Source organism: Manihot esculenta, chromosome 4 (assembly GCF_001659605.2).
Source record: "Manihot esculenta cultivar AM560-2 chromosome 4, M.esculenta_v8, whole genome shotgun sequence".
NCBI classification, from domain to species: Eukaryota; Viridiplantae; Streptophyta; class Magnoliopsida; order Malpighiales; family Euphorbiaceae; genus Manihot; species Manihot esculenta.
This window is the reverse complement of record NC_035164.2, coordinates 11853585-11859410: the sequence shown is the minus strand read 5'-3', so window position 1 is coordinate 11859410 and position 5826 is coordinate 11853585. Positions and strand designations below refer to the sequence as shown.

General features: G+C 28.5%; 1 pseudogene; it reads left to right on the top strand.

Annotated features, from left to right (window-relative positions):
- The first annotated feature begins 380 nt into the window (after positions 1-380).
- LOC110612564 lies at positions 381-2462 on the top strand (annotated as a pseudogene).
- Positions 2463-5826: the final 3364 nt, after the last annotated feature.

Here is a 5826-nt window from a genome sequence, read left to right as displayed (position 1 = left end):
TCTCATATGCATTGAGCACAATAAGCAGATATCAGGCAGATCTCGATGAAAGTCATTGGACAACTGTTAAGAATATCCTAAAGTACCTTGGAAGGACTAAGGATGCATTCCTGGTTTATAGAGGTTTGGAAGACGAGTTGGTTGTAAGTGGTTACACAGATGCTAGTTTCCAAATCGACATAGATGACTTAAGATCGCAGCCAGGATTCGTATTCACTTTAAATGGTGGAGTTGTTAGTCGGAAGAGTTCCAAGCAGAGCATTATAGCAGATTCTACAATAGAAGCTAAGTATATAGCAACATCAGATGCAGCTAAAAAGGCAGTCTGGTTGAAGGATTTCATCTCAGAGTTGGAAATGGTTCCCAGCATTGCAAAACATATGGACCTTTATTGTGGTAATAACGGTGTCATAGCACAGGCAAAGGAGCCCAGATCCCACCAGAGATCTAAAACATATACTCAGGTGATATCACCTTATTCAGAAGAGATATCAAAATATGCAAAGTAGACACAAATGACAACATTACAGATCCACTGACCAAGCCTCTTTCACAGGTTAAGCATGATCAGCACACTAGGTCTATGGGTATTAGATACTTGTATGATTATGCCTAGTGCAAGTGGGAGATTGTTAGTGTATATGCCCTAAGCCAAAAGGAATACCCTTGATTGATCTTTCCCCTCTAAGCTCTCCTGATGCCTCCCTGGAGGATCTTGTAGAGAAGGTGGGCAGTGCTTGCAGGTATTGTGGATTCTTCCAGGTGATTAACCCTGGAAAAGAGAGAAGATTTTCAATGCATCAAGAAAGTTTTTTGCTCAGCCTCTGGAGGAGAAAAGTAAGGTTAGGAGAGATGAGAAGATTGTTGGGTTATTATGACACAGAGCATACCCAGAATGTGAGGGATTGGAAAGAGGTGTTTGATATCACTGTGCAGAATCCAACTGTTGTTCCTGCTTCATATAAGCCTGATGATCATCAACTTACCGAGTGACACAATCAATGGCCTGACTACCCCCTGAACTAAGGTATCCTCAATATTCCTTTTACCTTTTTTTTTTTTTTTTTTTTTAAATTTTGTTTCCAATTACTTGTTAGGTAAATTACTACGATGTATTTGCATTTTCACAAAATTTAACTACTTAATTTTTATTATTTAGAGATGGCAACAAGTAGAAATCCGTGAAGATCATTTCATCCCAACATGAACATAGTTATTATTTATCTGTAGTTTTATATATTTTAATTAAGAATTAATATATATATATATATTTCATTAATGATTTCACTTTAATAAAAAAATTATAAATATTATTATAAAATTTATATTTTATATTTAATTAATTATTTATATAATAAATTTTGATAATGAAAATTCAATATATAAAATTCAAACTCGATCTAAATACATTAGAAGTATTAATTTTTGTATATAAATCTATTTCAAATCTAATTATATTCAATTATATTTATAAATTTTCAATTCATTTTAAACTAATTAAAAGATGTGTATATTTTGTGAAATTAAACTCTTTATATTTTCTATAAAACAAAATAATAATCAACTTATTTAACCATTATTCAAAACAATTATATTGTATTAATTTTATTTTAAGAAATAAAAACTAAATAGTTAATTTTATCAAAATACAGAGCTTTCATACTTAGTTTGCCCTATTTCTTCATATGGTACTTTAGTTCTAATAATTAATATAAGTTGGGATGTTTAAAACGGGGAAGTCAGTGAAGAATATGCTAAAGAAATGGAAAAACTAGCTTTGAAGTTGCTGGAACTGATTGCCCTGAATCTAGGCCTGAAGGCAGACAGGTTCCGTGGATATTTTAAGGATCAAACCACCTTTTTTAGACTCAATCACTACCTGTTCCTGACCTAGCCCTTGGCGTTGGAAGACACAAGGATGCTCTTGGGTTGACCATCCTTGCCCAAGATGATGTGGGAGGACTTGAAGTGAAACTCAAATCTGAAGGACAGTGGACTTGGGTCAACCCAACCCCAAATTCTTACATTATTAATGTTGGGGATATTATTGAGGTACCCATTTCACTCTCTTAAATGATTGTTTCAACTGTTTAAATAGATATAAAATAAATAACGTTAGATTTCATATCAAATAAATTTTATTTGACATTATTATTGGAGCTATTGTTATATATAAGTTAAAAAAGTTTTTTATTTAAAAATAAATTTAATATTTTATTATAAAAATATTGAAATAACAAAATAAATTAATTAAGCGAATGCAAATGCAAATGTTATTGTTTGTGCAGGTATGGAGCAATGATACTTATGAGAGTGTGGAGCATAGAGTGAAGGTGAATTCTGAGAAAGAAAGATTTTCTATTCAGTACTTCTTGAGCCCCGCACACTACACCATGGTGAAGCCCTTAGAAGAAATAGTAAATATGATGCATCTTGGGGAAATTTTCAGAAGCTTGAATTAACATCCAAATCTCTCTCTTGAGGATTTCAGATTTAGCTAGATAGAACATTGGCCATCAATAATTAGCAATAAATTAATTGCTCTCTGAAACTATCATTGGAAATATGATGCATCTTTTCCAAGAGATCCTCTCAGTAGTAGTAGTATGTATGAATAAATGGAATTTGCTTCTCATACTAATATTTTGTATAAAAATATTTATATTTTATTATAATTAAATAAAAATAACGTTGTTAACTTTATTTTTAGTTAGACTATGTTTTACTCCCCATCTCTCATAAAAACTCATTTTGTCTCTCAATTTTCTAATTTATTTTAGACAACATATTCAATGAATTTGCATGGTCTAGCAAAGTGTTCAACTACATTTTTAACTAATTTAGATTTTTTAAGGAAAATGTTTTCTAAATTTTTTAATGTTTTAGACATTTAAGAATATCGATAAATAAAAAATATTTTTTGATAATTTTTAATACTTTGAGAATCTTTTTAATACTTTTTATATAAATTTACTTAATATCAGTTATTTTTTAAATAAAAATTAAATAATAAAAAATAAGTTATTTTGTGAAATATATTTTTCATGTTATATAAAATATTTTTTAAATACAAATTACTTTTTCATAAATAAATGTTATTGTATAAATTATAAGTTTTGGAGATAAAGTCGTTATAAAATTTGAAGGTAAAATGACTTTGTCAAAGAGTTCAAAGTGCAAATAGTGTATCAATTCAGGCTTAATTTACCACTTCTCTACATTAATGTCTTTTTTAATATGAAAGTTTTGAATAATTTAAAATTACTTACAAAAAATTTCAAACGGTTGCTTTGTAGGTTTCATGTGTTTTTTAATCTATGCGTTTGTCAATTTAGGAAATAAAATAAAATATCTATGGGAGATGTAATTTCAATCCTAAACTTATTATCATCTGCTGAGAAGTTTTTCAAATAAATTGAATTGTTACTTTGAAGATACTAAAATCTTATCCCAGTCGTCTCACAACTTAATTTAGAGATATCACATTCCATAACTTGGCTTATATTTTATTTACAGTAATTTCCAGTACTCCATGCCTCACTCTTTTTTCTTTCTTTTTTGAAAATACATATAACGAAAATTCTTAGGTAGATTGTTGTACTCCTGCTGCAAAAGGAGGTCTTTCCCTACTACAAGCATGTAGATTAGCTTGCTAATTAAATAAAATGTAAATCGAGATAATATTACTGAAAACACATCATGAGAGTTTAATGGAACTATATGATAAGTTAGTATCAAACACCCATGAAAGAAAATTTTACAATTAACTTCATTAAATTCTACTTCAATAATTCATACACCAATGAATTATCTATTCTTTTTTATCATATATTTTATAATTCAAAAATAATAAAATTTAGTATTTCACTATAGCTAGTACAAGACTTGTATCATAACACTTATTTAAGTGAAACTTTTTTCCCGACCTGTTTAACCAATGAAAGCATGTTACATATAACAAGCTTTACTAAGACAAAAATTCTATAGAGTAAAAAGTGTCAAATAGTAAAATAAGATTTTATGTCCATAAGGTTTGTAGTCGATATGGTAGGATCTAAAAATCAAGCATATAGGTCATTTAAGCCAATACTGCAAAGTCCAAAGTCTGTAAGGCATTTAATGCCAAATTTCAACCACGTCGATAGGGCTTAATAGGTAAGCCATTGGAGTGTCATAATTTTTTTTTTCAAATCTCATTTCAACATTTTTTAATAATGCCCTTAAATAACATGTGGTTATTATCTAAAATATGAATCAAGAATCATTTTCAAACTTTAATCTATAATATATAATATATATAAATGTGGGAAGAGAGGAGAGAATAATGGGATTTTCTATATTGCCCTTTCCTTTTTATATTATTTACCACTCTTATTTGTTGGGTTTCAATTGGATTGAACGCAACGGAAAAAATAGAAAAATAAAATTTTTCTCCAACATAGATCACGTTGTGAAGAAAGCAATAATAATCAAAGAGAAAATAAATACATTTTATTTTTCTTACAGCAAAATACGAGATCAATCGCTTTGATTAGGTTGTTGCAAATCACTAACTGTCCAAGTATCCAGTCTCTAACTATATCCACATAGAATAGCAATCAAAAAAACCTTATAACAGTTCTAAAGGATTGAGAATGGAAGAGGTTTTAAGTGTTAACTCTCTGTCTTTCCTACAAATTTTGCAGGCTCTCAAAAGTTTTCTCACAAGCGTTGGCACAGATTATCATAACATGCCCTTTTATACTTAAATCAATATAATAGTATTTATTTATTTAACTAATTAAATAAATAAATTACAACTATAATCTAGAATCTTAATAAATAAGCCACATAAATCTTAAACACTTTTAATTAAGTACCCTACTTAATTAATTAGATCAAAATCGTAATTTTTTTAAATTACAATTTTATCCCAATGTCAATTTATTTGCAATTAAGTCCTACTTGATTTAACTTCTTATTTTATTTTCTCATGCAATTCTTTATGTGTGTGATCCATTAGGTTTCAAATATATTAGCAACAAATATAATTAACTAATTAATTAATTTGAAAATCAAGAACATTGTTTAGTAACATGTCAAGACTACTCAAATATTCAGAATGTTAAAAGTAGTTTGACTTAACCTTTCAGTACATGGTTTTTCAGTATAATTAATATCCCTTCATTACAAATGTCCCGATTTAACATTTAATGCATAGAACGTCTCTATAATATTAAATCATATTAGTTCTCATTAATTAGTCATTGACCTATTGAATGAAATTTCAAATCTTATTTGCTAATTTTATTCCAAATCTCATTTGCTAATTTTATTCTACCTTGCACAAGGATTTTATGATCAATGCTAGCAGAGAATAAATGTGACATTCCCTAATTTAATCTGGGGTGATAAATCCTATCTTAATTATATAAATACCTTTCATATAGTTCCTAATATATCAAATTTATCCTCATTTGTTACTCATGAATCAAACAACATGTAAGATGAATCAAAAACAAAAGTTCCTATATAAGATTATTTATTGATTTCAAGTTAAATGATCACTTACACAACCATCACTTGACTAATCCACAAACACAGGTTATTTTCCATATAGATTTTCTAGGTGGGTCAGTTGAGTGCACTTATTCATAAAATAAGCACCTACATATTAGTTCTAAATATCTTACATATCTTAACCTATGAGATCAGTTGCTTTCTCTAAAAGAAAAGAATATAATATGTACTAGTCTCTACAGCTCTAATTATTGTCTAATCATGATAAGAATATCAACTAGGAATATTTAGAGACATTACTTAAATGCAATTGGAATCTCACAATTG